This window comes from Schistocerca cancellata, chromosome 5 (genome assembly GCF_023864275.1).
Source record: "Schistocerca cancellata isolate TAMUIC-IGC-003103 chromosome 5, iqSchCanc2.1, whole genome shotgun sequence".
NCBI lineage: Eukaryota > Metazoa > Arthropoda > Insecta > Orthoptera > Acrididae > Schistocerca > Schistocerca cancellata.
In genome coordinates, this window is record NC_064630.1 from 843,433,528 (window position 1) to 843,456,576 (window position 23,049).

The following is a 23,049-nucleotide window of genomic DNA, read 5'->3' on the forward strand; positions in this document are numbered from 1 at the left end:
GGCCCTGAACGTTACAATTCACTATCAGTTTTTCGTCCGACTACAAAATCTTTGACTCACAGCAGAACGACCATAAGGTGCCAAGGCAGCAATAGACCCATGGAGACATGTCGGCTGGAGGACGATGTATTGAATCGGACGCAATTTGAGTTATCCATCGTCATTAGGTGGCCCTGAACGTTACAATGCACTATCAGTTTTTCGTCCGATTCGAAAATCTTTGACTCACAGCAGAACGGCCATAAGGTGCCCGAGGCAGCAATAGACCCATGGAGACAAGTCTGCTGGAGGACGATGTATTGAATCGGGACGCAATTTGAGTGTTCCATCGTCATTAGGAGGCCCTGAAAGTTACAATTCACTATCAGTTTTTCGTCCGATTCGAAAATCTTTGACTCACAGGAGAACGGTCATAAGGTGCCCGAGGCAGCAATAGACGCATGGAGACAAGTCTGCTGGAGGACGATGTATTGAATCGGGACGCAATTTGAGTGTTCCATCGTCATTAGGAGGCCCTGAATGTTATAATTCACTATCAGTTTTTCGTCCGATTCGAAAATCTTTGACTCACAGCAGAACGGCCATAAGGTGCCCGAGGCGGCGATAGACCCATGGAGACAAGTCGGCTGGTGGACGATGTATTGAATCGGGACGCAATTTGAGTGATCCATCGTCATTAGGTGGCCCTGAAAGTTACAATTCACTATCAGTTTTTCTTCGGATTCGAAAATCTTTGACTCACGGCAGAACGGCCATAAGGTGCCCGAGGCAGCAATAGACCCATGGAGACAAGTCTGCTGGAGGACGATGTATTGAATCGGGACGCAATTTGAGTGATCCATCGTCATTAGGAGGCCCTGAACGTTACAATTCACTATCAGTTTTTCGTCCCATTCGATAATCTAGACTCATAGCAGAACGGCCATAAGGTGCCCGAGGCAGCAATAGACCCATGGAGACAAGTCTGCTGGAGGACGATGTATTGAATCGGGACGCAATTTGAGTGATCCATCGTCATTAGGAGACCCTGAACGTTACAATTCACTATCAGTTTTTTGTCCCATTCGATAATCTAGACTCACAGCAGAACGGCCATAAGGTGCCCGAGGCAGCAATAGACCCATGGAGTCAAGTCGGCTGGAGGACGATGTATTTAATCGGGACGCAATTTGAGTGATCCATCGTCATTAGGTGGCCCTGAAAGTTACAATTCACTATCAGTTTTTCGTCCGATTCGAAAATCTTTTGACTCACATCAGAACGGCCATAAGGTGCCCGAGGCAGCAATAGACCCATGGAGACAAGTCGGCTGGAGGACAATGTATTGAATCGGGACGCAATTTGAGTGATCCATCGTCATTAGGTGGCCCTGAACGTTACAATTCACTATCAGTTTTTCGTCCGACTAGAAAATCTTTGACTCACAGCAGAACGACCATAAGGTGCCAAGGCAGCAATAGACCCATGGAGACATGTCGGCTGGAGGACGATGTATTGAATCGGACGCAATTTGAGTGATCCATCGTCATTAGGTGGCCCTGAACGTTACAATTCACTATCAGTTTTTCGTCCGATTCGAAAAACTTTGACTCACAGCAGAACGGCCTTAAGGTGCCCGAGGCAGCAATAGACCCATGGAGACAAGTCTGCTGGAGGACGATGTATTGAATCGGGACGCAATTTGAGTGTTCCATCGTCATTAGGAGGCCCTGAAAGTTACAATTCACTATCAGTTTTTCGTCCGATTCGAAAATCTTTGACTCACAGGAGAACGGCCATAAGGTGCCCGAGGCAGCAATAGACGCATGGAGACAAGTCTGCTGGAGGACGATGTATTGAATCGGGACGCAATTTGAGTGTTCCATCGTCATTAGGAGGCCCTGAACGTAATTAACTATCAGTTTTTCGTCCGATTCGAAAATCTTTGACTCACAGCAGAACGGCCATAAGGTGCCCGAGGCGGCGATAGACCCATGGAGACAAGTCGGCTGGTGGACGATGTATTGAATCGGGACGCAATTTGAGTGATCCATCGTCATTAGGTGGCCCTGAAAGTTACAATTCACTATCAGTTTTTCTTCGGATTCGAAAATCTTTGACTCACGGCAGAACGGCCATAAGGTGCCCGAGGCAGCAATAGACCCATGGAGACAAGTCTGCTGGAGGACGATGTATTGAATCGGGACGCAATTTGAGTGATCCATCGTCATTAGGTGGCCCTGAACGTTACAATTCACTATCAGTTTTTCGTCCCATTCGACATCTAGACTCACAGCAGAACGGCCATGGTGCCCGAGGCAGCAATAGACCCATGGAGACAAGTCGGCTGGGGACGATGTATTGAATCGGGACGCAATTTGTGTGATCCATCGTCATTAGGTGGCCCTGAACGTTACAATTCACTATCAGTTTTTCGTCCCATTCGATAATCTAGATTCACAGCAGAACGGCCATAAGGTGCCCGAGGCAGCAATAGACCCATGGAGTCAACTCGGCTGGAGAACGATGTATTGAATCGGGACGCAATTTGAGTGATCCATCGTCATTAGGAGGCCCTGATCGTTACAATTCACTATCAGTTTTTCGTCCCATTCGATAATCTATACTCATAGCAGAACGGCCATAAGGTGCCCGAGGCAGCAATAGACCCATGGAGACAAGTCTGCTGGAGGACGATGTATTGAATCGGGACGCAATTTGAGTGATCCATCGTCATTAGGAGGCCCTGAACGTTACAATTCACTATCAGTTTTTTGTCCCATTCGATAATCTAGACTCACAGCAGAACGGCCATAAGGTGCCCGAGGCAGCAATAGACCCATGGAGTCAAGTCGGCTGGAGGACGATGTATTTAATCGGGACGCAGTTTGAGTGATCCATCGTCATTAGGTGGCCCTGAAAGTTACAATTCACTATCAGTTTTTCGTCCGATTCGAAAATCTTTTGACTCACATCAGAACGGCCATAAGGTGCCCGAGGCAGCAATAGACGCATGGAGACAAGTCTGCTGGAGGACGATGTATTGAATCGGGACGCAATTTGAGTGTTCCATCGTCATTAGGAGGCCCTGAACGTTACAATTCACTATCAGTTTTTCGTCCGATTCGAAAATCTTTGACTCACAGCAGAACGGCCATCAGGTGCCCGAGGCAGCGATAGACCCATGGAGACAAGTCGGCTGGTGGACGATGTATTGAATCGGGACGCAATTTGAGTGATCCATCGTCATTAGGTGGCCCTGAATGTTACAATTCACTATCAGTTTTTCTTCCGATTCGAAAATCTTTGACTCACGGCGGAACGGCCATAAGGTGCCCGAGGCAGCAATAGACCCATGGAGACAAGTCTGCTGGAGGACGATGTATTGAATCGGGACGCAATTTGAGTGATCCATCGTCATTAGGTGGCCCTGAACGTTACAATTCACTATCAGTTTTTCGTCCCATTCGATAATATAGACTCACAGCAGAACGGCCATAAGGTGCCCGAGGCAGCAATAGACCCATGGAGTCAGGTCGGCTGGAGGACGATGTACTGATTCGGGACGCAATTTGTGTGGTCCATCGTCATTAGGTGGCCCTGAATGTTACAATTCACTATCAGTTTTTCGTCCGATTCGAAAATCTTTGACTCACAGCAGAACGGCCATATGGTGCCCGAGGCAGCAATAGACGCATGGAGGACGATGTATTGAATCGGGACGCAATTTGAGTGTTCCATCGTCATTAGGAGGCCCTGAACGTTACAATTCACTATCAGTTTTTCGTCCGATTCGAAAATCTTTGAGTCACAGCAGGACAGCCATAAGGTGCCCGAGGCAGCAATAGACCCTTGGAGACTAGTCTGCTGGAGGACGATGTATTGAATCGGGACGCAATTTGAGTGATCCATCGTCATTAGGTGGCCCTGAACGTTACAATTCACTATCAGTTTTTCATCCCATTCGATAATCTAGACTCACAGCAGAACGGCCATAAGGTGCCCGAGGCAGCAAGAGTCCCATGGAGTCAAGTCGGCTAGTGGACGATGTAGTAAACCGGGACGCAATTTGTGTGGTCCATCGTCATTAGGTGGCCCTGAATGTTACAAATCACTATCAGGTTTTTCGTCCGATTCGAAAATCTTTGCTCACAGCAGAACGGCCATAAGGTGCCCGTGGCAGCAATCGACCCATGGAGACAAGTCTGCTGGAGGACGATGTATTGAATCGGGACGGCATTTGAGTGATCCATCGTCATTAGGTGGCCCTGAACGTTACAATTCACTATCAGTTTTTTGTCCCATTCGATAATCTAGACTCACAGCAGAACGGCCATAAGGTGCCCGAGGCAGCAATAGACCCATGGAGTCATGTCGGCTGGAGGACGATGTATTTAATCGGGACGCAGTTTGAGTGATCCATCGTCATTAGGTGGCCCTGAAAGTTACAATTCACTATCAGTTTTTCGTCCGATTCGAAAATCTTTTGACTCACATCAGAACGGCCATAAGGTGCCCGTGGCAGCAATAGACCCATGGAGACAAGTCGGCTGGAGGACGATGTATTGAATCGGGAGGCAATTTGAGTGTTCCATCGTCATTAGGAGGCCCTGAACGTTACAATTCACTATCAGTTTTTCGTCCGATTCGAAAATCTTTGAGTCACAGCTGAACGGCAATAATGTGCCCGAGGCTGCAATAGACCCATGTAGACAGTCTGCTGGAGGACAATGTATTGAATCGGGACGCAATTTGAGTGATCCATCGTCATTAGGTGGCCCTGATCGTTACAATTCACTATCAGTTTTTCGTCCGACTCGAAAATCTTTGACTCACAGCAGAACGACCATAAGGTGCCAAGGCAGCAATAGACCCATGGAGACATGTCGGCTGGAGGACGATGTATTGAATCGGACGCAATTTGAGTGATCCATCGTCATTAGGTGGCCCTGAACGTTACAATTCACTATCAGTTTTTCGTCCGATTCGAAAATCTTTGACTCACAGCAGAACGGCCATAAGGTGCCCGAGGCAGCAATAGACCCATTGAGACAAGTCTGCTGGAGGACGATGTATTGAATCGGGACGCAATTTGAGTGTTCCATCGTCATTAGGAGGCCTTGAAAGTTACAATTCACTATCAGTTTTTCGTCCGATTCGAAAATCTTTGACTCACAGGAGAACGGCAATAAGGTGCCCGAGGCAGCAATAGACGCATGGAGACAAGTCTGCTGGAGGACGATGTATTGAATCGGGACGCAATTTGAGTGTTCCATCGTCATTAGGAGGCCCTGAACGTTGTAACGTTCACTATCAGTTTTTCGTCCGATTCGAAAATCTTTGACTCACAGCAGAACGGCCATCAGGTGCCCGAGGCAGCGATAGACCCATGGAGACAAGTCGGCTGGTGGACGATGTATTGAATCGGGACGCAATTTGAGTGATCCATCGTCATTAGGTGGCCCTGAACGTTACAATTCACTATCAGTTTTTCTTCCGATTCGAAAATCTTTGACTCACGGCGGAACGGCCATAAGGTGCCCGAGGCAGCAATAGACCCATGGAGACAAGTCTGCTGGAGGACGATGTATTGAATCGGGACGCAATTTGAGTGATCCATCGTCATTAGGTGGCCCTGAACGTTACAATTCACTATCAGTTTTTCATCCCATTCGATAATCTAGACTCACAGCAGAACGGCCATAAGGTGCCCGAGGCAGCAATAGTCCCATGGAGTCAAGTCGGCTAGTGGACGATGTACTAAATCGGGACGCAATTTGTGTGGTCCATCGTCATTAGGTGGCCCTGAATGTTACAAATCACTATCAGGTTTTTCGTCCGATTCGAAAATCTTTGCTCACAGCAGAACGGCCATAAGGTGCCCGAGGCAGCAATCGACCCATGGAGACAAGTCTGCTGGAGGACGATGTATTGAATCGGGACGCAATTTGAGTGATCCATCGTCATTAGGTGGCCCTGAACGTTACAATTCACTATCAGTTTTTCGTCCCATTCGACATCTAGACTCACAGCAGAACGGCCATAAGGTGCCCGAGGCAGCAATAGACCCATGGAGACAAGTCGGCTGGGGACGATGTATTGAATCGGGACGCAATTTGAGTGATCCATCGTCATTAGGTGGCCCTGAACGTTACAATTCACTATCAGTTTTTCGTCAAATTCGATAATCTAGATTCACAGCAGAACGGCCATATCGTGCCCGAGGCAGCAATAGACCCATGGAGTCAACTCGGCTGGAGGACGATGTATTGAATCGGGACGCAATTTGAGTGATCCATCGTCATTAGGAGGCCCTGAACGTTACAATTCACTATCAGTTTTTCGTCCCATTCGATAATCTAGACTCATAGCAGAACGGCCATAAGGTGCCCGAGGCAGCAATAGACCCATGGAGACAAGTCTGCTGGAGGACGATGTATTGAATCGGGACGCAATTTGAGTGTTCCATCGTCATTAGGAGGCCCTGAAAGTTACAATTCACTATCAGTTTTTCGTCCGATTCGAAAATCTTTGACTCACAGGAGAACGGCCATAAGGTGCCCGAGGCAGCAATAGACGCATGGAGACAAGTCTGCTGGAGGACGATGTATTGAATCGGGACGCAATTTGAGTGTTCCATCGTCATTAGGAGGCCCTGAACGTAATTAACTATCAGTTTTTCGTCCGATTCGAAAATCTTTGACTCACAGCAGAACGGCCATAAGGTGCCCGAGGCGGCGATAGACCCATGGAGACAAGTCGGCTGGTGGACGATGTATTGAATCGGGGCGCAATTTGAGTGATCCATCGTCATTAGGTGGCCCTGAAAGTTACAATTCACTATCAGTTTTTCTTCGGATTCGAAAATCTTTGACTCACGGCAGAACGGCCATAAGGTGCCCGAGGCAGCAATAGACCCATGGAGACAAGTCTGCTGGAGGACGATGTATTGAATCGGGACGCAATTTGAGTGATCCATCGTCATTAGGTGGCCCTGAACGTTACAATTCACTATCAGTTTTTCGTCCCATTCGACATCTAGACTCACAGCAGAACGGCCATGGTGCCCGAGGCAGCAATAGACCCATGGAGACAAGTCGGCTGGGGACGATGTATTGAATCGGGACGCAATTTGTGTGATCCATCGTCATTAGGTGGCCCTGAACGTTACAATTCACTATCAGTTTTTCGTCCCATTCGATAATCTAGATTCACAGCAGAACGGCCATAAGGTGCCCGAGGCAGCAATAGACCCATGGAGTCAACTCGGCTGGAGAACGATGTATTGAATCGGGACGCAATTTGAGTGATCCAACGTCATTAGGAGGCCCTGATCGTTACAATTCACTATCAGTTTTTCGTCCCATTCGATAATCTATACTCATAGCAGAACGGCCATAAGGTGCCCGAGGCAGCAATAGACCCATGGAGACAAGTCTGCTGGAGGACGATGTATTGAATCGGGACGCAATTTGAGTGATCCATCGTCATTAGGAGGCCCTGAACGTTACAATTCACTATCAGTTTTTTGTCCCATTCGATAATCTAGACTCACAGCAGAACGGCCATAAGGTGCCCGAGGCAGCAATAGCCCCATGGAGTCAAGTCGGCTGGAGGACGATGTATTTAATCGGGACGCAGTTTGAGTGATCCATCGTCATTAGGTGGCCCTGAAAGTTACAATTCACTATCAGTTTTTCGTCCGATTCGAAAATCTTTTGACTCACATCAGAACGGCCATAAGGTGCCCGAGGCAGCAATAGACGCATGGAGACAAGTCTGCTGGAGGACGATGTATTGAATCGGGACGCAATTTGAGTGTTCCATCGTCATTAGGAGGCCCTGAACGTTACAATTCACTATCAGTTTTTCGTCCGATTCGAAAATCTTTGACTCACAGCAGAACGGCCATCAGGTGCCCGAGGCAGCGATAGACCCATGGAGACAAGTCGGCTGGTGGACGATGTATTGAATCGGGACGCAATTTGAGTGATCCATCGTCATTAGGTGGCCCTGAATGTTACAATTCACTATCAGTTTTTCTTCCGATTCGAAAATCTTTGACTCACGGCGGAACGGCCATAAGGTGCCCGAGGCAGCAATAGACCCATGGAGACAAGTCTGCTGGAGGACGATGTATTGAATCGGGACGCAATTTGAGTGATCCATCGTCATTAGGTGGCCCTGAACGTTACAATTCACTATCAGTTTTTCGTCCCATTCGATAATATAGACTCACAGCAGAACGGCCATAAGGTGCCCGAGGCAGCAATAGACCCATGGAGTCAGGTCGGCTGGAGGACGATGTACTGATTCGGGACGCAATTTGTGTGGTCCATCGTCATTAGGTGGCCCTGAATGTTACAATTCACTATCAGTTTTTCGTCCGATTCGAAAATCTTTGACTCACAGCAGAACGGCCATATGGTGCCCGAGGCAGCAATAGACGCATGGAGGACGATGTATTGAATCGGGACGCAATTTGAGTGTTCCATCGTCATTAGGAGGCCCTGAACGTTACAATTCACTATCAGTTTTTCGTCCGATTCGAAAATCTTTGAGTCACAGCAGGACAGCCATAAGGTGCCCGAGGCAGCAATAGACCCTTGGAGACTAGTCTGCTGGAGGACGATGTATTGAATCGGGACGCAATTTGAGTGATCCATCGTCATTAGGTGGCCTTGAACGTTACAATTCACTATCAGTTTTTCATCCCATTCGATAATCTAGACTCACAGCAGAACGGCCATAAGGTGCCCGAGGCAGCAATAGTCCCATGGAGTCAAGTCGGCTAGTGGACGATGTAGTAAACCGGGACGCAATTTGTGTGGTCCATCGTCATTAGGTAGCCCTGAATGTTACAAATCACTATCAGGTTTTTCGTCCGATTCGAAAATCTTTGCTCACAGCAGAACGGCCATAAGGTGCCCGAGGCAGCAATCGACCCATGGAGACAAGTCTGCTGGAGGACGATGTATTGAATCGGGACGGCATTTGAGTGATCCATCGTCATTAGGTGGCCCTGAACGTTACAATTCACTATCAGTTTTTTGTCCCATTCGATAATCTAGACTCACAGCAGAACGGCCATAAGGTGCCCGAGGCAGCAATAGACCCATGGAGTCATGTCGGCTGGAGGACGATGTATTTAATCGGGACGCAGTTTGAGTGATCCATCGTCATTAGGTGGCCCTGAAAGTTACAATTCACTATCAGTTTTTCGTCCGATTCGAAAATCTTTTGACTCACATCAGAACGGCCATAAGGTGCCCGTGGCAGCAATAGACCCATGGAGACAAGTCGGCTGGAGGACGATGTATTGAATCGGGAGGCAATTTGAGTGTTCCATCGTCATTAGGAGGCCCTGAACGTTACAATTCACTATCAGTTTTTCGTCCGATTCGAAAATCTTTGAGTCACAGCTGAACGGCAATAATGTGCCCGAGGCTGCAATAGACCCATGTAGACAGTCTGCTGGAGGACAATGTATTGAATCGGGACGCAATTTGAGTGATCCATCGTCATTAGGTGGCCCTGATCGTTACAATTCACTATCAGTTTTTCGTCCGACTCGAAAATCTTTGACTCACAGCAGAACGACCATAAGGTGCCAAGGCAGCAATAGACCCATGGAGACATGTCGGCTGGAGGACGATGTATTGAATCGGACGCAATTTGAGTGATCCATCGTCATTAGGTGGCCCTGAACGTTACAATTCACTATCAGTTTTTCGTCCGATTCGAAAATCTTTGACTCACAGCAGAACGGCCATAAGGTGCCCGAGGCAGCAATAGACCCATTGAGACAAGTCTGCTGGAGGACGATGTATTGAATCGGGACGCAATTTGAGTGTTCCATCGTCATTAGGAGGCCTTGAAAGTTACAATTCACTATCAGTTTTTCGTCCGATTCGAAAATCTTTGACTCACAGGAGAACGGCAATAAGGTGCCCGAGGCAGCAATAGACGCATGGAGACAAGTCTGCTGGAGGACGATGTATTGAATCGGGACGCAATTTGAGTGTTCCATCGTCATTAGGAGGCCCTGAACGTTGTAACGTTCACTATCAGTTTTTCGTCCGATTCGAAAATCTTTGACTCACAGCAGAACGGCCATCAGGTGCCCGAGGCAGCGATAGACCCATGGAGACAAGTCGGCTGGTGGACGATGTATTGAATCGGGACGCAATTTGAGTGATCCATCGTCATTAGGTGGCCCTGAAAGTTACAATTCACTATCAGTTTTTCTTCCGATTCGAAAATCTTTGACTCACGGCGGAACGGCCATAAGGTGCCCGAGGCAGCAATAGACCCATGGAGACAAGTCTGCTGGAGGACGATGTATTGAATCGGGACGCAATTTGAGTGATCCATCGTCATTAGGTGGCCCTGAACGTTACAATTCACTATCAGTTTTTCATCCCATTCGATAATCTAGACTCACAGCAGAACGGCCATAAGGTGCCCGAGGCAGCAATAGACCCATGGAGTCATGTCGGCTGGAGGACGATGTATTTAATCGGGACGCAGTTTGAGTGATCCATCGTCATTAGGTGGCCCTGAAAGTTACAATTCACTATCAGTTTTTCGTCCGATTCGAAAATCTTTTGACTCACATCAGAACGGCCATAAGGTGCCCGTGGCAGCAATAGACCCATGGAGACAAGTCGGCTGGAGGACGATGTATTGAATCGGGAGGCAATTTGAGTGTTCCATCGTCATTAGGAGGCCCTGAACGTTACAATTCACTATCAGTTTTTCGTCCGATTCGAAAATCTTTGAGTCACAGCTGAACGGCAATAATGTGCCCGAGGCTGCAATAGACCCATGTAGACAGTCTGCTGGAGGACAATGTATTGAATCGGGACGCAATTTGAGTGATCCATCGTCATTAGGTGGCCCTGATCGTTACAATTCACTATCAGTTTTTCGTCCGACTCGAAAATCTTTGACTCACAGCAGAACGACCATAAGGTGCCAAGGCAGCAATAGACCCATGGAGACATGTCGGCTGGAGGACGATGTATTGAATCGGACGCAATTTGAGTGATCCATCGTCATTAGGTGGCCCTGAACGTTACAATTCACTATCAGTTTTTCATCCCATTCGATAATCTAGACTCACAGCAGAACGGCCATAAGGTGCCCGAGGCAGCATTAGTCCCATGGAGTCAAGTCGGCTAGTGGACGATGTACTAAATCGGGACGCAATTTGTGTGGTCCATCGTCATTAGGTGGCCCTGAATGTTACAAATCACTATCAGGTTTTTCGTCCGATTCGAAAATCTTTGCTCACAGCAGAACGGCCATAAGGTGCCCGAGGCAGCAATCGACCCATGGAGACAAGTCTGCCGGAGGACGATGTATTGAATCGGGACGCAATTTGAGTGATCCATCGTCATTAGGTGGCCCTGAACGTTACAATTCACTATCAGTTTTTCGTCCCATTCGACATCTAGACTCACAGCAGAACGGCCATAAGGTGCCCGAGGCAGCAATAGACCCATGGAGACAAGTCGGCTGGGGACGATGTATTGAATCGGGACGCAATTTGAGTGATCCATCGTCATTAGGTGGCCCTGAACGTTACAATTCACTATCAGTTTTTCGTCCCATTCGATAATCTAGATTCACAGCAGAACGGCCATATCGTGCCCGAGGCAGCAATAGACCCATGGAGTCAACTCGGCTGGAGGACGATGTATTGAATCGGGACGCAATTTGAGTGATCCATCGTCATTAGGAGGCCCTGAACGTTACAATTCACTATCAGTTTTTCGTCCCATTCGATAATCTAGACTCATAGCAGAACGGCCATAAGGTGCCCGAGGCAGCAATAGACCCATGGAGACAAGTCTGCTGGAGGACGATGTATTGAATCGGGACGCAATTTGAGTGTTCCATCGTCATTAGGAGGCCCTGAAAGTTACAATTCACTATCAGTTTTTCGTCCGATTCGAAAATCTTTGACTCACAGGAGAACGGCCATAAGGTGCCCGAGGCAGCAATAGACGCATGGAGACAAGTCTGCTGGAGGACGATGTATTGAATCGGGACGCAATTTGAGTGTTCCATCGTCATTAGGAGGCCCTGAACGTAATTAACTATCAGTTTTTCGTCCGATTCGAAAATCTTTGACTCACAGCAGAACGGCCATAAGGTGCCCGAGGCGGCGATAGACCCATGGAGACAAGTCGGCTGGTGGACGATGTATTGAATCGGGACGCAATTTGAGTGATCCATCGTCATTAGGTGGCCCTGAAAGTTACAATTCACTATCAGTTTTTCTTCGGATTCGAAAATCTTTGACTCACGGCAGAACGGCCATAAGGTGCCCGAGGCAGCAATAGACCCATGGAGACAAGTCTGCTGGAGGACGATGTATTGAATCGGGACGCAATTTGAGTGATCCATCGTCATTAGGTGGCCCTGAACGTTACAATTCACTATCAGTTTTTCGTCCCATTCGACATCTAGACTCACAGCAGAACGGCCATGGTGCCCGAGGCAGCAATAGACCCATGGAGACAAGTCGGCTGGGGACGATGTATTGAATCGGGACGCAATTTGTGTGATCCATCGTCATTAGGTGGCCCTGAACGTTACAATTCACTATCAGTTTTTCGTCCCATTCGATAATCTAGATTCACAGCAGAACGGCCATAAGGTGCCCGAGGCAGCAATAGACCCATGGAGTCAACTCGGCTGGAGAACGATGTATTGAATCGGGACGCAATTTGAGTGATCCATCGTCATTAGGAGGCCCTGATCGTTACAATTCACTATCAGTTTTTCGTCCCATTCGATAATCTATACTCATAGCAGAACGGCCATAAGGTGCCCGAGGCAGCAATAGACCCATGGAGACAAGTCTGCTGGAGGACGATGTATTGAATCGGGACGCAATTTGAGTGATCCATCGTCATTAGGAGGCCCTGAACGTTACAATTCACTATCAGTTTTTTGTCCCATTCGATAATCTAGACTCACAGCAGAACGGCCATAAGGTGCCCGAGGCAGCAATAGACCCATGGAGGACGATGTATTGAATCGGGACGCAATTTGAGTGTTCCATCGTCATTAGGAGGCCCTGAACGTTACAATTCACTATCAGTTTTTCGTCCGATTCGAAAATCTTTGACTCACGGCGGAACGGCCATAAGGTGCCCGAGGCAGCAATAGACCCATGGAGACAAGTCTGCTGGAGGACGATGTATTGAATCGGGACGCAATTTGAGTGATCCATCGTCATTAGGTGGCCCTGAACGTTACAATTCACTATCAGTTTTTCGTCCCATTCGATAATATAGACTCACAGCAGAACGGCCATAAGGTGCCCGAGGCAGCAATAGACCCATGGAGTCAGGTCGGCTGGAGGACGATGTACTGATTCGGGACGCAATTTGTGTGGTCCATCGTCATTAGGTGGCCCTGAATGTTACAATTCACTATCAGTTTTTCGTCCGATTCGAAAATCTTTGACTCACAGCAGAACGGCCATATGGTGCCCGAGGCAGCAATAGACGCATGGAGGACGATGTATTGAATCGGGACGCAATTTGAGTGTTCCATCGTCATTAGGAGGCCCTGAACGTTACAATTCACTATCAGTTTTTCGTCCGATTCGAAAATCTTTGACTCACAGCAGAACGGCCATCAGGTGCCCGAGGCAGCGATAGACCCATGGAGACAAGTCGGCTGGTGGACGATGTATTGAATCGGGACGCAATTTGAGTGATCCATCGTCATTAGGTGGCCCTGAATGTTACAATTCACTATCAGTTTTTCTTCCGATTCGAAAATCTTTGACTCACGGCGGAACGGCCATAAGGTGCCCGAGGCAGCAATAGACCCATGGAGACAAGTCTGCTGGAGGACGATGTATTGAATCGGGACGCAATTTGAGTGATCCATCGTCATTAGGTGGCCCTGAACGTTACAATTCACTATCAGTTTTTCGTCCCATTCGATAATATAGACTCACAGCAGAACGGCCATAAGGTGCCCGAGGCAGCAATAGACCCATGGAGTCAGGTCGGCTGGAGGACGATGTACTGATTCGGGACGCAATTTGTGTGGTCCATCGTCATTAGGTGGCCCTGAATGTTACAATTCACTATCAGTTTTTCGTCCGATTCGAAAATCTTTGACTCACAGCAGAACGGCCATATGGTGCCCGAGGCAGCAATAGACGCATGGAGGACGATGTATTGAATCGGGACGCAATTTGAGTGTTCCATCGTCATTAGGAGGCCCTGAACGTTACAATTCACTATCAGTTTTTCGTCCGATTCGAAAATCTTTGAGTCACAGCAGGACAGCCATAAGGTGCCCGAGGCAGCAATAGACCCTTGGAGACTAGTCTGCTGGAGGACGATGTATTGAATCGGGACGCAATTTGAGTGATCCATCGTCATTAGGTGGCCTTGAACGTTACAATTCACTATCAGTTTTTCATCCCATTCGATAATCTAGACTCACAGCAGAACGGCCATAAGGTGCCCGAGGCAGCAATAGTCCCATGGAGTCAAGTCGGCTAGTGGACGATGTAGTAAACCGGGACGCAATTTGTGTGGTCCATCGTCATTAGGTGGCCCTGAATGTTACAAATCACTATCAGGTTTTTCGTCCGATTCGAAAATCTTTGCTCACAGCAGAACGGCCATAAGGTGCCCGAGGCAGCAATCGACCCATGGAGACAAGTCTGCTGGAGGACGATGTATTGAATCGGGACGGCATTTGAGTGATCCATCGTCATTAGGTGGCCCTGAACGTTACAATTCACTATCAGTTTTTTGTCCCATTCGATAATCTAGACTCACAGCAGAACGGCCATAAGGTGCCCGAGGCAGCAATAGACCCATGGAGTCATGTCGGCTGGAGGACGATGTATTTAATCGGGACGCAGTTTGAGTGATCCATCGTCATTAGGTGGCCCTGAAAGTTACAATTCACTATCAGTTTTTCGTCCGATTCGAAAATCTTTTGACTCACATCAGAACGGCCATAAGGTGCCCGTGGCAGCAATAGACCCATGGAGACAAGTCGGCTGGAGGACGATGTATTGAATCGGGAGGCAATTTGAGTGTTCCATCGTCATTAGGAGGCCCTGAACGTTACAATTCACTATCAGTTTTTCGTCCGATTCGAAAATCTTTGAGTCACAGCTGAACGGCAATAATGTGCCCGAGGCTGCAATAGACCCATGTAGACAGTCTGCTGGAGGACAATGTATTGAATCGGGACGCAATTTGAGTGATCCATCGTCATTAGGTGGCCCTGATCGTTACAATTCACTATCAGTTTTTCGTCCGACTCGAAAATCTTTGACTCACAGCAGAACGACCATAAGGTGCCAAGGCAGCAATAGACCCATGGAGACATGTCGGCTGGAGGACGATGTATTGAATCGGACGCAATTTGAGTGATCCATCGTCATTAGGTGGCCCTGAACGTTACAATTCACTATCAGTTTTTCGTCCGATTCGAAAATCTTTGACTCACAGCAGAACGGCCATAAGGTGCCCGAGGCAGCAATAGACCCATTGAGACAAGTCTGCTGGAGGACGATGTATTGAATCGGGACGCAATTTGAGTGTTCCATCGTCATTAGGAGGCCTTGAAAGTTACAATTCACTATCAGTTTTTCGTCCGATTCGAAAATCTTTGACTCACAGGAGAACGGCAATAAGGTGCCCGAGGCAGCAATAGACGCATGGAGACAAGTCTGCTGGAGGACGATGTATTGAATCGGGACGCAATTTGAGTGTTCCATCGTCATTAGGAGGCCCTGAACGTTGTAACGTTCACTATCAGTTTTTCGTCCGATTCGAAAATCTTTGACTCACAGCAGAACGGCCATCAGGTGCTCGAGGCAGCGATAGACCCATGGAGACAAGTCGGCTGGTGGACGATGTATTGAATCGGGACGCAATTTGAGTGATCCATCGTCATTAGGTGGCCCTGAAAGTTACAATTCACTATCAGTTTTTCTTCCGATTCGAAAATCTTTGACTCACGGCGGAACGGCCATAAGGTGCCCGAGGCAGCAATAGACCCATGGAGACAAGTCTGCTGGAGGACGATGTATTGAATCGGGACGCAATTTGAGTGATCCATCGTCATTAGGTGGCCCTGAACGTTACAATTCACTATCAGTTTTTCATCCCATTCGATAATCTAGACTCACAGCAGAACGGCCATAAGGTGCCCGAGGCAGCAATAGACCCATGGAGTCATGTCGGCTGGAGGACGATGTATTTAATCGGGACGCAGTTTGAGTGATCCATCGTCATTAGGTGGCCCTGAAAGTTACAATTCACTATCAGTTTTTCGTCCGATTCGAAAATCTTTTGACTCACATCAGAACGGCCATAAGGTGCCCGTGGCAGCAATAGACCCATGGAGACAAGTCGGCTGGAGGACGATGTATTGAATCGGGAGGCAATTTGAGTGTTCCATCGTCATTAGGAGGCCCTGAACGTTACAATTCACTATCAGTTTTTCGTCCGATTCGAAAATCTTTGAGTCACAGCTGAACGGCAATAATGTGCCCGAGGCTGCAATAGACCCATGTAGACAGTCTGCTGGAGGACAATGTATTGAATCGGGACGCAATTTGAGTGATCCATCGTCATTAGGTGGCCCTGATCGTTACAATTCACTATCAGTTTTTCGTCCGACTCGAAAATCTTTGACTCACAGCAGAACGACCATAAGGTGCCAAGGCAGCAATAGACCCATGGAGACATGTCGGCTGGAGGACGATGTATTGAATCGGACGCAATTTGAGTGATCCATCGTCATTAGGTGGCCCTGAACGTTACAATTCACTATCAGTTTTTCATCCCATTCGATAATCTAGACTCACAGCAGAACGGCCATAAGGTGCCCGAGGCAGCATTAGTCCCATGGAGTCAAGTCGGCTAGTGGACGATGTACTAAATCGGGACGCAATTTGTGTGGTCCATCGTCATTAGGTGGCCCTGAATGTTACAAATCACTATCAGGTTTTTCGTCCGATTCGAAAATCTTTGCTCACAGCAGAACGGCCATAAGGTGCCCGAGGCAGCAATCGACCCATGGAGACAAGTCTGCCGGAGGACGATGTATTGAATCGGGACGCAATTTGAGTGATCCATCGTCATTAGGTGGCCCTGAACGTTACAATTCACTATCAGTTTTTCGTCCCATTCGACATCTAGACTCACAGCAGAACGGCCATAAGGTGCCCGAGGCAGCAATAGACCCATGGAGACAAGTCGGCTGGGGACGATGTATTGAATCGGGACGCAATTTGAGTGATCCATCGTCATTAGGTGGCCCTGAACGTTACAATTCACTATCAGTTTTTCGTCCCATTCGATAATCTAGATTCACAGCAGAACGGCCATATCGTGCCCGAGGCAGCAATAGACCCATGGAGTCAACTCGGCTGGAGGACGATGTATTGAATCGGGACGCAATTTGAGTGATCCATCGTCATTAGGAGGCCCTGAACGTTACAATTCACTATCAGTTTTTCGTCCCATTCGATAATCTGGACTCATAGCAGAACGGCCATAAGGTGCCCGAGGCAGCAATAGACCCATGGAGACAAGTCTGCTGGAGGACGATGTATTGAATCGGGACGCAATTTGAGTGATCCATCGTCATTAGGAGGCCCTGAACGTTACAATTCACTATCAGGTTTTTGTCCCATTCGATAATCTAGACTCACAGCAGAACGGCCATAAGGTGCCCGAGGCAGCAATAGACCCATGGAGTCAAGTCGGCTGGAGGACGATGTATTTAATCGGGACGCAATTTGAGTGATCCATCGTCATTAGGTGGCCATGAAAGTTACAATTCACTATCAGTTTTTCGTCCGATTCGAAAATCTTTTGACTCACATCAGAACGGCCATAAGGTGCCCGAGGCAGCAATAGACCCATGGAGACAAGTCGGCTGGAGGACGATGTATTGAATCGGGACGCAATTTGAGTGTTCCATCGTCATTAGGAGGCCCTGAACGTTACAATTCACTATCAGTTTTTCGTCCGATTCGAAAATCTTTGAGTCACAGCTGAACGGCAATAATGTGCCCGAGGCTGCAATAGACCCATGTAGACAGTCTGCTGGAGGACAATGTATTGAATCGGGACGCAATTTGAGTGATCCATCGTCATTAGGTGGCCCTGATCGTTACAATTCACTATCAGTTTTTCGTCCGACTCGAAAATCTTTGACTCACAGCAGAACGACCATAAGGTGCCAAGGCAGCAATAGACCCATGGAGACATGTCGGCTGGAGGACGATGTATTGAATCGGACGCAATTTGAGTGATCCATCGTCATTAGGTGGCCCTGAACGTTACAATTCACTATCAGTTTTTCGTCCGATTCGAAAATCTTTGACTCACAGCAGAACGGCCATAAGGTGCCCGAGGCAGCAATAGACCCATTGAGACAAGTCTGCTGGAGGACGATGTATTGAATCGGGACGCAATTTGAGTGTTCCATCGTCATTAGGAGGCCTTGAAAGTTACAATTCACTATCAGTTTTTCGTCCGATTCGAAAATCTTTGACTCACAGGAGAACGGCAATAAGGTGCCCGAGGCAGCAATAGACGCATGGAGACAAGTCTGCTGGAGGACGATGTATTGAATCGGGACGCAATTTGAGTGTTCCATCGTCATTAGGAGGCCCTGAACGTTGTAACGTTCACTATCAGTTTTTCGTCCGATTCGAAAATCTTTGACTCACAGCAGAACGGCCATCAGGTGCCCGAGGCAGCGATAGACCCATGGAGACAAGTCGGCTGGTGGACGATGTATTGAATCGGGACGCAATTTGAGTGATCCATCGTCATTAGGTGGCCCTGAAAGTTACAATTCACTATCAGTTTTTCTTCCGATTCGAAAATCTTTGACTCACGGCGGAACGGCCATAAGGTGCCCGAGGCAGCAATAGACCCATGGAGACAAGTCTGCTGGAGGACGATGTATTGAATCGGGACGCAATTTGAGTGATCCATCGTCATTAGGTGGCCCTGAACGTTACAATTCACTATCAGTTTTTCGTCCCATTCGACATCTAGACTCACAGCAGAACGGCCATAAGGTGCCCGAGGCAGCAATAGACCCATGGAGACAAGTCGGCTGGGGACGATGTATTGAATCGGGACGCAATTTGAGTGATCCATCGTCATTAGGTGGCCCTGAACGTTACAATTCACTATCAGTTTTTCGTCCCATTCGATAATCTAGATTCACAGCAGAACGGCCATATCGTGCCCGAGGCAGCAATAGACCCATGGAGTCAACTCGGCTGGAGGACGATGTATTGAATCGGGACGCAATTTGAGTGATCCATCGTCATTAGGAGGCCCTGAACGTTACAATTCACTATCAGTTTTTCGTCCCATTCGATAATCTAGACTCATAGCAGAACGGCCATAAGGTGCCCGAGGCAGCAATAGACCCATGGAGACAAGTCTGCTGGAGGACGATGTACTGAATCGGGACGCAATTTGAGTGATCCATCGTCATTAGGTGGCCCTGAACGTTACAATTCACTATCAGTTATTTGTCCCATTCGATAATCTAGACTCACTGCAGAACGGCCATAAGGTGCCCGAGGCAGCAATAGACCCATGGAGTCAAGTCGGCTGGAAGACGATGTATTTAATCCGGACGCAATTTGAGTGTTCCATCGTCATTAGGTGGCCATGAAAGTTACAATTCACTATCAGTTTTTCGTCCGATTCGAAAATCGTTTGACTCACATAAGAACGGCCATAAGGTGCCCGAGGCAGCAATAGACCCATGGAGACAAGTCGGCTGGAGGACGATGTATTGAATCGGGACGCAATTTGAGTATTCCATCGTCATTAGGAGGCCCTGAACGTTACAATTCACTATCAGTTTTTCGTCCGATTCGAAAATCTTTGAGTCACAGCTGAACGGCAATAAGGTGGCCGAGGCTGCAATAGACCCATGGAGACAGTCTGCTGGAGGACAATGTATTGAATCGGGACGCAATTTGAGTGATCCATCGTCATTAGGTGGCCCTGAACGTTACAATTCACTATCAGTTTTTCGTCCGATTCGAAAATCTTTGACTCACAGCAGAACGGCCATAAGGTGCCCGAGGCAGCGATAGACCCATGGAGACAAGTCGGCTGGTGGACGATGTATTGAATCGGGACGCAATTTGAGTGATCCATCGTCATTAGGTGGCCCTGAAAGTTACAATTCACTATCAGTTTTTCTTCCGATTCGAAAATCTTTGACTCACGGCGGAACGGCCATAAGGTGCCCGAGGCAGCAATAGACCCATGGAGACAAGTCTGCTGGAGGACGATGTATTGAATCGGGACGCAATTTGAGTGATCCATCGTCATTAGGTGGCCATGAACGTTACAATTCACTATCAGTTTTTCGTCCCATTCGATAATCTAGACTCACAGCAGAACGGCCATAAGGTGGCCGAGGCAGCAATAGACCCATGGAGACAAGTCGGCTGGAGGACGATGTATTGAATCGGGACGCAATTTGAGTGTTCCATCGTCATTAGGAGGCCCTGAACGTTACAATTCACTATCAGTTTTTCGTCCGATTCGAAAATCTTTGACTCACAGCAGAACGGCCATAAGGTGCCCGAGGCAGCAATAGACCCATGGAGACAAGTCTGCTGGAGGACTATGTATTGAATCGGGACGCAATTTGAGTGTTCCATCGTCATTAGGAGGCCCTGAACGTTACAATTCACTATCAGTTTTTCGTCCGATTCGAAAATCTTTGAGTCACAGCAGGACTGCCATAAGGTGCCCGAGGCAGCAATAGACCCTTGGAGACAAGTCTGCTGGAGGACGATGTATTGAATCGGGACGTAATTTGAGTGATCCATCGTCATTAGGTGGCCCTGAACGTTACAATTCACTATCAGTTTTTCATCCCATTCGATAATCTAGACTCACAGCAGAACGGCCATAAGGTGCCCGAGGCAGCATTAGTCCCATGGAGTCAAGTCGGCTAGTGGACGATGTACTAAATCGGGACGCAATTTGTGTGGTCCATCGTCATTAGGTGGCCCTGAATGTTACAAATCACTATCAGGTTTTTCGTCCGATTCGAAAATCTTTGCTCACAGCAGAACGGCCATAAGGTGCCCGAGGCAGCAATCGACCCATGGAGACAAGTCTGCCGGAGGACGATGTATTGAATCGGGACGCAATTTGAGTGATCCATCGTCATTAGGTGGCCCTGAACGTTACAATTCACTATCAGTTTTTCGTCCCATTCGACATCTAGACTCACAGCAGAACGGCCATAAGGTGCCCGAGGCAGCAATAGACCCATGGAGACAAGTCGGCTGGGGACGATGTATTGAATCGGGACGCAATTTGAGTGATCCATCGTCATTAGGTGGCCCTGAACGTTACAATTCACTATCAGTTTTTCGTCCCATTCGATAATCTAGATTCACAGCAGAACGGCCATATCGTGCCCGAGGCAGCAATAGACCCATGGAGTCAACTCGGCTGGAGGACGATGTATTGAATCGGGACGCAATTTGAGTGATCCATCGTCATTAGGAGGCCCTGAACGTTACAATTCACTATCAGTTTTTCGTCCCATTCGATAATCTGGACTCATAGCAGAACGGCCATAAGGTGCCCGAGGCAGCAATAGACCCATGGAGACAAGTCTGCTGGAGGACGATGTATTGAATCGGGACGCAATTTGAGTGATCCATCGTCATTAGGAGGCCCTGAACGTTACAATTCACTATCAGGTTTTTGTCCCATTCGATAATCTAGACTCACAGCAGAACGGCCATAAGGTGCCCGAGGCAGCAATAGACCAATGGAGTCAAGTCGGCTGGAGGACGATGTATTTAATCGGGACGCAATTTGAGTGATCCATCGTCATTAGGTGGCCATGAAAGTTACAATTCACTATCAGTTTTTCGTCCGATTCGAAAATCTTTTGACTCACATCAGAACGGCCATAAGGTGCCCGAGGCAGCTATAGACCCATGGAGACAAGTCGGCTGGAGGACGATGAATTGAATCGGGACGCAATTTGAGTATTCCATCGTCATTAGGAGGCCCTGAACGTTACAATTCACTATCAGTTTTTCGTCCGATTCGAAAATCTTTGAGTCACAGCTGAACGGCAATAAGGTGCCCGAGGCTGCAATAGACCCATGGAGACAGTCTGCTGGAGGACAATGTATTGAATCGGGACGCAATTTGAGTGATCCATCGTCATTAGGTGGCCCTGAACGTTACAATTCACTATCAGTTTTTCGTCCCATTCGACATCTAGACTCACAGCAGAACGGCCATAAGGTGCCCGAGGCAGCAATAGACCCATGGAGACAAGTCGGCTGGGGACGATGTATTGAATCGGGACGCAATTTGAGTGATCCATCGTCATTAGGTGGCCCTGAACGTTACAATTCACTATCAGTTTTTCGTCCCATTCGATAATCTAGATTCACAGCAGAACGGCCATATCGTGCCCGAGGCAGCAATAGACCCATGGAGTCAACTCGGCTGGAGGACGATGTATTGAATCGGGACGCAATTTGAGTGTTCCATCGTCATTAGGAGGCCCTGAACGTTACAATTCACTATCAGTTATTTGTCCCATTCGATAATCTAGACTCACTGCAGAACGGCCATAAGGTGCCCGAGGCAGCAATAGACCCATGGAGTCAAGTCGGCTGGAAGACGATGTATTTAATCGGGACGCAATTTGTGTGGTCCATCGTCATTAGGTGGCCCTGAATGTTACAAATCACTATCAGGTTTTTCGTCCGATTCGAAAATCTTTGCTCACAGCAGAACGGCCATAAGGTGCCCGAGGCAGCAATCGACCCACGGAGACAAGTCTGCTGGAGGACGATGTATTGAATCGGGACGCAATTTGAGTGATCCATCGTCATTAGGTGGCCCTGAACGTTACAATTCACTATCAGTTTTTCGTCCCATTCGACATCTAGACTCACAGCAGAACGGCCATAAGGTGCCCGAGGCAGCAATAGACCCATGGAGACAAGTCGGCTGGGGACGATGTATT